At 39.9% G+C, this 9,487-nt stretch overlaps 1 long non-coding RNA gene across 1 annotated transcript; it reads left to right on the forward strand.

Moving 5' to 3' along the window:
- The first annotated feature begins 423 nt into the window (after positions 1–423).
- Positions 424–4,737, forward strand: LOC135970831 (uncharacterized). The gene is made up of 2 exons (XR_010586682.2): positions 424–4,268; positions 4,440–4,737. It is a non-coding gene; the product is annotated as an uncharacterized lncRNA (long non-coding RNA).
- The last annotated feature ends 4,750 nt before the right edge of the window (positions 4,738–9,487 follow it).

Raw genomic sequence — 9,487 nt, forward strand, 5'->3', positions numbered from 1 at the left:
CTCATACTTTTATGAGAGCTATAAGAATATGTTTTCTATCTATTTCTATGTTTTTGCATACTTAAGTCAGCACAGTACATTTGTGAATGTTTTTTCTTTCAAAGGAGGTAACACGTTGCTCAGTCTATGGAAACATGACTCCTAGCTTTGATTAATGTACAGATACTCATTTTTATTCCAAATGCCATTCATCAATATAGTTCTTTTGATAACTTTTATCCCTGTTACTATAAAAATGGGGATTTGTTTTGCTTTGTTTTATAGTGCTCTTATTTGGAGGCAGTTTAGCTGCATGGTTAAGAATTTAAGTTTTGGACTGGGCACAGTGGCTCACACCTGTAATCCCAGCACCTTGGGAGGTGGAGACAGAAGGATTGCTTGAGCCCAGGAGTTTGAGACCACCAAGTTTTAGTAAGATTTTTTTTTTTTTTTTTTTTTTTTGAGATAGAGTCTTATTCTGTCACTCAGGCTGGAGTACAATCACGTGATCACAACTCACGGCATCCTCTGTCTCCTGGGCTCAAGCGATCCTCCACCTCAGCTCCAAAAGTAGCTGAAACTACAGATATGCATAACAACACCTGGTTAATTTTTGTATTTTTTGTAGAATCGGGGTCCTATTCTGTTGTTCAGTCTAGTTTCTAACTTCTGGGTTTAAGCAATCTTCCCACCTTGACCTCCCAAAGTGCTGGGATTACAGGCATCAGCCACCATGCCTGGCCTAGTAACAAAATACGAAAATTGTTTTGCCAGACAAAAGTCATCTTTAACATTTGCCCTGACTACCCACACACACACTTGAAATGGTTTCCTGTGGCTGCTGGGTGTGCAAAAAGAGACTCTGAAGCCTTTAAGCACATGAATTCACAGCTCAATCCTAAACTGGGGAATGTAGTTAGAATCCACATGGCTTGAACTCTATAATGGGAGCACACTGGGTCAGCCATTAACGTCCAATTCATGTAAGCTCATGACTGAGGTTGCCCTTTGAAACAACCTGAGAGTCTTAAAAAATACGAATACCTGGGTCTTGTCCCCAGAGATTCTGATTTAATTTGTTTGAAATAGGACCTGGGCAACTACCTTTTAAAACACTCCAGGTGTTTTTAAGGTTCAGCTTTGAAAACCTCTGCTTTGCCTAGATTACTTCGGGACCTAATTCTTATCAATTTCCCTACTCTACATTGTAACTAAGCCATCTGTGGAACAGTTCTCCTGTTAGATAGCCAATGGCTATTTCACTGGACATGTTAGACCCTTGATGAATGATGATCATTCGTTTCACCTTGGACATACAGTGAAGAATGCACATTGTCAATAAACAACAACTATAAGTAAATGAGTTATTGTGATGTACCCCAAAGTGATACTTCACTGATTTCTGATAAAAAGAAAAATACAATTTATTTTTGGACAGTGATGTGATACAGAAGATTGCTATATTAGGATGTTGAGATATGAGGCAGGCTTTCAGTGGTTAGAGGGTTTATTCAGTCCTATGATTCTGTGACTCTAGGTATCTGAGATCTAAAAAGTAAAGCAGCAATGGGGTTAGAAAAAAAGATTTGGACAATGAAAAGAAGGTTGTGAAATCAAAAGCATGAGTTCCTATTTCTTTCTCATCTTCTGTTAGGGACCTTTAGCAAATACCACAATCAATTTACCTCCAAGCCTCCCATTAGTCACAAAGCCACTTTTACTCAGAGGTTTAGTTCTCTCTTCCCTTCCCTGGCAGACAAATCCTAAACTGTTTCCTCTAAATCAATTTCCTCTTTCTCTTTACCTTATTAACATTGCTACTAAAACTTTACTGTACTAATAGATTCAAGTTGGTTCAGATTTTCCAAAACACTTCTTGCCATGATGAAGGTGCAGCCACCAGCACAAATTTACTTGTCTTGGTTTGTGGTGGAAAAAAGTGAGAATGGCAAACTGGTGAGCTTCTACTTCTTCTGGCACATATCAGCTCCCTCCATTTTACCTGAATATCTCCTTCTCTGATCTACAGCCTTTGGACATTTGCTTTAATTCCAATGCATACTTACATATGCAGCTGTTTATTGCCCACTTCCTTCTGGGAAGTAGAGGCCTCGCTCATTGCAACCTGTTTCACCTTCTTCACCTCCTCTAGCTGCTCTCTCTTTGCTCCCAGTGAGAGTGAATGGTTCCACCATGAACCCGGGGCCTAAAGCCAGGAAGCTGTGTGGTATTCTTTTACCATGATCTCCAGTCCATCACTACTATCCCTCCTAAGTATCCTGGAATCTATTCACTTCTCTCCGTCTCTACTATGGAAGCTTTTAAGTATGCTATCACTATATCTCATTTGAATTACCATGACAGTCTCCTTACTGATCTCCTTGCCATTAGCTTAGTTCCCTGGAGTTGCCATGGAGACATTCTTGCCTATAAGGACAATAGCGAATGCAGCTTGAGACTTTTAGTAATGACAAGTGTAGCATCTCAGTCATTTTTCCAGTGAACCTGAGAATTAGGGAAAATTTATTTGTTACCAAAATCATGACTTCACACTTATTCCTAGGTTGTAATGTTTTGGAAACCACAGGTTGTTAGTTATTTTGTTGTTTTGAGGAAGTTTTTATTAAATGTTTTTGATTTGATTCTCATATACTATATACATTATCTCATTTATTCTTGCAGTACTCCTAAGTAATTAGAATTAACCACAAACAATTGTTTCTACTTTATGTGTAAAAAGATGGATGCAGAGTATTTTTATGTCCAGTCATGCAATAGCTTCCATCAATAATCAATCAATAGTCAATCAGAAATAAAGTCAGGTTTCTCCAACTTCTGACTTTACTATCTCTTGACTATGACTATATAGGCTGGCTGGTGAGGGGTAAAGAGTGAGGGGAGATAACCAAAACCTTGATTATTAGTGGTTATTGAAATTCACAGCAGGTAATGGGAAAATATAGGACCATGAGTTAGCAAGAAAGTTTGACTTTCACTGGTGGCTCTGCTACTCATTTGTTGAGTGAACTTTCAACAAATCACTTCTTAGCCTCTGGGTTTCATTTCTTCTTTAACAGGTAAGATAGGTATTTGGACCAGATCTGAGATAGTTGACCTGGGCTCTGTGGAACCCCCCATCCTCCCACCAGTCCCACCATTCATGAATAGGTTTCAAGGAGTTGGCAAAATAAACTTCTGCACCACACGTGGAACACATGCACTTTTCTAAGCAGGAGGTTCAGAGACAATATCAGAATTTTAAAGAAGTCTGTGATCAAAAATTATTGACAACAAACAAATGAAAAAAATTAGAATATACCACCTAATAAATACCTAGGATTTCAAGTATTTTTAGGATTAAGTGTGGTTATGTAACAAGAAAAGCTCCTTGCCCAGTGTAATTTCCAAGTATGAATTGTTATCAGATTTCGAAACACCTAGCCCCCAAGTCAATCTTCAGAGAGATGTAAATAAATATAAGAGGGCAATCCATGATGTCTTTGTATCAGAATGCATTTAGAATCCTGTTACTTTTAAATCTCTTCATTTGTCTTTAGTTCAGATTATATGCCTCCATTTTTTGTGTGTGTGAGAACTCCTGAGGAATTGTTGAGTCATTCATTTTGCAGACATGTGGGTACTCTAACTTCTCACAATGTGTTAATGTTTTAAATAAAAATGTACTTAAGAGGGCAAACCATGACATTCCAATATGTACATCTCGTATGTTTGTTTGCAAACCCAATTAAACACATCATCTTGAAATCATGAAATCATTCCAGAAACTGTACATGGCTTTTGAAAAAAAAAAAAAAAAGATTTTGGCAGGCAATAGGGGAGTTTCCTTGAAGTTTCTGAATGCTTATGTTATTCTCAGTGGGAGTTTGCCATTGGAACACTTGGGACTTGTCTGTGTTTGGAAAGCTGGGGAATTCTTATCATTATACACATGGGAAAATATAACAGTTTTTCATTTGGAGGATGCAGTGAAATGAATGGTGGTCCATCTGGTGGTCAGGGAAATGTTGAATTATTCCCAATTTAATCATTTAATCTTTTAATCTTTTCTGTTCAGCCCTAGAACGCCTTTCATGCACATTCCCATGCAAATGTCTTCATACTTCTCTTTCTAGGCAACAACAACAATGTCAGTGATTATTATCTCTGCAAAGACTGAAGCCATCGCTCTAAGGTTGTGAAATTCTAGACGGTCAGCAACATCTCTGTCTCCTTCATTACTATTCTTATCTTCTACCACAATCAACATGTCTAACTCATTCTTCACACAGGTATTTTATAGATACCTCCCTTACACTGAAGAGTAGGAATTATCTTCTTCATGCATTCTTGCTCATACATACATATATTTTTTTTCATCATCCTTTTGTGCTTATCAGTTAAATAACCTGTAAGAAAATATTTCATTTTTTCTCTCTCCTTATGCATATCCTCTATCTCAGTAAATTTGTTCAACACATATGCTCTACAAGACCCTTGATATTAAGAAGAATAAGATGATTTAAAAGGAGCCTTTGGCTGCGCATGGTGGCCCACACCTGTATTCCTAGCCCTTTGGGAGGCTGAGAGAGGAGGATTGCTTGAAACCAGGAGTTCAAGATTAACTTGGTCAACATAGTGAGTCCCATCTTTAAAGAGAAAACAAAATTTAAAAGAGCCTTTATCATTGAGGTGAATCACAGTTTTGAAGATGAAATAGATGTGTGGACAATTATACTTTTTTCTTGGCCCCTGTCAAAATAGTAATTAATTAACCTGTTTTTGTCTCTCTCACCAGGTACTATTGGTATCTATTCAATGTTATTCCTAGCATCTACACATTGTGGGGTAAAACAGGTACTTGTCAAATAAATTAATGAATTATGGCTAGGGCAATAATATTCTTTTTAATGTATAGCATAACTATATTTATTTAAGAATGTATTCTAATATCAAGGGCAAATTCCAACAATGCAAAAACCATGATGCCTTTTGCACGGACTTAATATGTACCCATGGGATATAGATACCAATTAAGTAAAGGATTATCAAGTAAGGGTGATTTTTCAGTATGGACATTAAGGAGCTGATCACAGATTTTGACTTCAGTGGTGGAGCATCTCATTGGCATATAAGGCAAACTCAGGAATTCCTAGAGCTGAGTCAGCATTTCCATCAAGAATTGGCTTTGGGTCCATTCTGGCAAAAGAACACCTGTAGGATTGAATCCCTAAAACTTTACCCTAAAAACAGGATCAGGATGATTCCTAAATACTTATTTTATATTTTTATTTTTTTCCATAAGTTATTCAGGTACAGGTGGTATTTGGTTACATGAGTAAGTTCTTTAGTGGTGATTGTGAGATTTTGGTGCACCCATTACCTGAGCAGTATACACTGCACCATATTTGTAGTCTTTTATCCCTCGACCCCCTCCCACTCTTCCTCTAAAGTCCCCAAAGTCCATTGTATCATTCTTATGCCTTTGTGTAGGACAATAATATTCTAATAGAGGCACATTCAAGCTTCAGTGGAGGCATCTAGGATCTTCTTATTTCGGCATGGAGACATCAGAGGTTTCACAAAAAAAGACAATGTCCGAGATGAGACTTAAAAGAATCAGTAGGTGTCAAGGAAAACAGGTAAGTTGACTGCATTTCTGTTGGATGCAGCAAAAGATAAATACAGGAGCTATTAGGAGATAGAGTTGAAAGGAACTTTTTTCCTGTGGGTTGGCATTTCCTAAAGTGTGCTCTGAGAACAGTGGTCCTATCTGTTGCTCAGAGAAAATAGTTTCCATGGTATGCTGGTAAATGTTTAACAACTGGCTTCCTTGAAAAAATACAAAGTCCTTATTTGTAACATTTGTTGGGAAGAAATGCTGAGTAGTACATCATTTTATAATATTTCCATCACAGCTATACAGGAGACATATACAGATACATAGATATTAGTACATGTAGTCACATGTTTAGGAAATGATGAATGTTGAGTATTTATTGATTTGGTTTGATATAATTTATCCAATTGTAAATTTTTATAATTTGTATGATGGCTGTTTAACTAGTGGCTTTCCTAGTTCACAAAACTTTAACATTTGGCTTCTATAAGCTGATAAGAGCTGGATTCAGCATACCACAGGTCAAGTATACTCAGGGAACATGGTTTAATACAGTATATTTGTTATATATTAAAGGGCCTGAGAAGTCTTGAAGCAAAAACACATGTCTTAGCTTACTGGTTGGACAAAAAAAAAAAAAAAAAAAAAAAAAAACATTTTTAGCATACTAGGTATTAACAAGTCACAGAGCCGGAGCATCATGGCCTTATATATTTTGGGTGCATGGTGACTCAACATTCAATGTGCTTATCTCTTTTCTATTACTGGAAATGGCAATCAAATTTCCTTTTTTCTATTATCTTCTTTTTTCTTTTTTACTAATTCCTGATAAAAGTAATTTACCCCCATTAGAATGACTACTCTGAATCTTATTTTATCTTTCAAAATTTCTGCTTGAGCCATACCTCTTTTAAGAAGCTTTAGGCTGGGCGCAGTGGCTCATGCCTGTAATCCTAGCACTTTGGGGAGGCTGAGGTGGGTGGATCACTTGAGGTCAGGAGTTCAAGACCAGCCTCGCCAACATGGTGGAACCCCATTTCTACTAAAAATGCAAAAATTAGCTAGGCATTAGTGGCAGGCACCTGTAATCCCAGATACTCAGGAGGGTAAGGCAGAAGAATTGCTTGAGCCCAGGGAATGGAGGTTGCAGTGAGTTGAGATCACGCCATTGCACTCCAGCCTGGGTGGCAGAATGAGACTCCGTCATAAAATAAAAAAAGAAGTTTTTTGTCATTATCTTGTATTAGTCTATTTTCATGCTGCTGATAAAGACATACCCAAGACTGGGAAGAAAAAGAGGTTTAATTGGACTTACAGTTCCACGTGGCTGGGAGGCCTCAGAATCATGGTGGGAGGCAAAAGGCACTTCTTACATGGTGGTGGCAAGAGAAAATGAGGAAAAAGCAAAAGCAGAAGCCCCTGATAAACCCATAAGATCTCATGAGAGTTATTCACTATCACAAGAATAATACAGGAAAGACTGGGCCCCGTGATTTAATTACCTCCCCCTGAGTCCTTCCCACAACACCTGGGAATTCTGGGAGATACAATTCAAGTTGAGATTTGGGTGGGGACACAACCAAACCATATAATTCCACTCCTGGTCCTTCCCAAATCCCATGTCCTCACATTTCAAAACCAATCATGCCTTCCCACGGTCCCCCAAAGTCTTAACTCATTTCAGCATTAACTCAAAACTCCACAGTCCAAAGTCTCATCTGAGAAAAGGTAAATACCTTCTGCATATGAGACTGTAAAATCAAATGCAAGCTAGTTACTTCCTAGATACAATGGGGGTATAGGAATTGGGTAAATATAGCCATCCCAATGGGAGAAATTGGCCAAAACAAAGGGGTTACAGGGCCCATGCAAGTCTGAAATCCAGCGTGGTGGTCGAATTTTCAAGATGATGTTCTTTGACTCCACATCTCACATTCAGGTCATGCTGATGCAAGAGGTGTGTTCCCATGGTCTTGGGCAGCTCTGCCCCTGTGGCTTTGCAAGGTAAAGCCTCCATCCCAGCTGCTTTCACCAGCTGGCATTGTCTGTGGCTTTTCCAGACACATAGTGCAAACTGTTAGTGGATCTACAGTTCTGGAGTCTGGAGGATGGTGGCCTTCTTCTCACAACTCTACTATGAAATGCCCCAGTACGGACTCTGTATGGAGGCTCTGACCCCACATTTGCCTTTTGCACTGTTCTAGCAGAGGTTCTCCATGAGAATCCCACCCCTGCAGCAAACTTTTGCCTGGGCATGCAGCCATTTCCGTACATCTTCTGAAATCTAGGTGGAGGTTCCCAAACCTCAATTCTTGACTTCTGTGCATCCACAGACTCAACACCACATGGAAACTGCCAAGGCTTGGGGCTTCCACCCTCTGAAGCCACAGCCTGAGCTATACAGTGGCTTCTTTCAGCCATGGCTGGAGCTGCTGGGACACAGGGCAGTAAGTCCCTAGACTGCATACAACATGAGGACACTGGGCCAAGTCCTCGAAATCACTTTTTCTTTCTGGGCCTCTGGGCCTGAGATGGGAGGTGCTGCCGTGAAGTTCTCTGACATGGCCTGGAGACATTTTCCCCATGGTCTTGGAAATTAACATTAGGCTCCTTGTTACTTATGCAAATTTCTACAGCTGGCTTGAATTTCTCCCCAGAAAATGTATTTTTTTTTTCTATCCCACAGTCAGAGTGCAAATTTTCCAAACTTTTATGCTCTGCTTCCCTTATAAAACTGAATGCCTTTAACAGAGCACCCAAGTCACCTCTTGAATGCTTTGCTGCTTAGAATTTCTTCTACCAAATACCCAAAGTTCCAAAGATCTCTAGACAGGAGTAAAATGCCACCAGTCTCTTTGCTAAAACATAACAAGAGTCACTTTTGCTCCAGTTCCCAACAAGTTCCTCATGTCCATCTGAGAAGACCTCAGCCTGAATTTTATTGTCCATATCAGTATCAGCATTTTGGGCAAAGCCATTCAACAAGTCTCTAGGAAGTTCAAAACTTTCCCACATTTTCTTGTCTTCTTCCAAACCCTTCAAACTGTTCAATCTCTGCCTGTTACCCAGTTCCAATGTCGCTTCCACATTTTCAGATATCATTTCAGCAACGCCCCACTCTACTGGTACCAATTTATACTGTATTAGTCCATTTTCACACTGCTGATAAAGACATACCCAAGACTTGGAAGAAAAAGAGGTATAATTGGACTTACAGTTCCACATGGCTGTGGAAGCCTCAGAATCATGGTGGGATTCTTACATGGCATGGGCACTTCTTACATGGCAGTGGCAAGAGAAAATGAGGAAGAAGCAAAAGCAGAACCTCTGATAAACCCATCAAATCTCGTGAGACTTATTCACTATCACAAGAATAGCACGGGAAAGACTGGCCGCCATGACTCAATTACCTCCCCCTGGGTCCTTCCCACAACACGTGGGAATTCTGGGAGATATAATTCAAGTTGAGATTTGGGTGGGGACACAGCCAAACCATATCAACTGCAGTTTTCTTTTTTTTTTTTTTTTTTTTTGAGACGGAGTCTCGCTCTGCCGCCCAGGCTGGAGTGCAGTGGCCGGATCCCAGCTCACTGCAAGCTCCGCCTCCCGGGTTCACGCCATTCTCCTGCCTCAGCCTCCCAAGTAGTTGGGACTACAGGCGCCCGCCACCGCGCCTGGCTAGTTTTTTGTATTTTTTTAGTAGAGACGGGGTTTCACCGTGTTAGCCAGGATGGTCTCGATCTCCTGACCTCGTGATCCGCCCGTCTCGGCCTCCCAAAGTGCTGGGATTACAGGCTTGAGCCACCGCGCCCGGCCAACTGCAGTTTTCTTTTCCAGTCTAAATCTTATTCTTGCAATTTCCACATTCCCCACAGTTCATTAATGTTTTCC

This window comes from Macaca fascicularis, chromosome 5, assembly GCF_037993035.2.
Source record: "Macaca fascicularis isolate 582-1 chromosome 5, T2T-MFA8v1.1".
NCBI classification, from domain to species: Eukaryota; Metazoa; Chordata; class Mammalia; order Primates; family Cercopithecidae; genus Macaca; species Macaca fascicularis.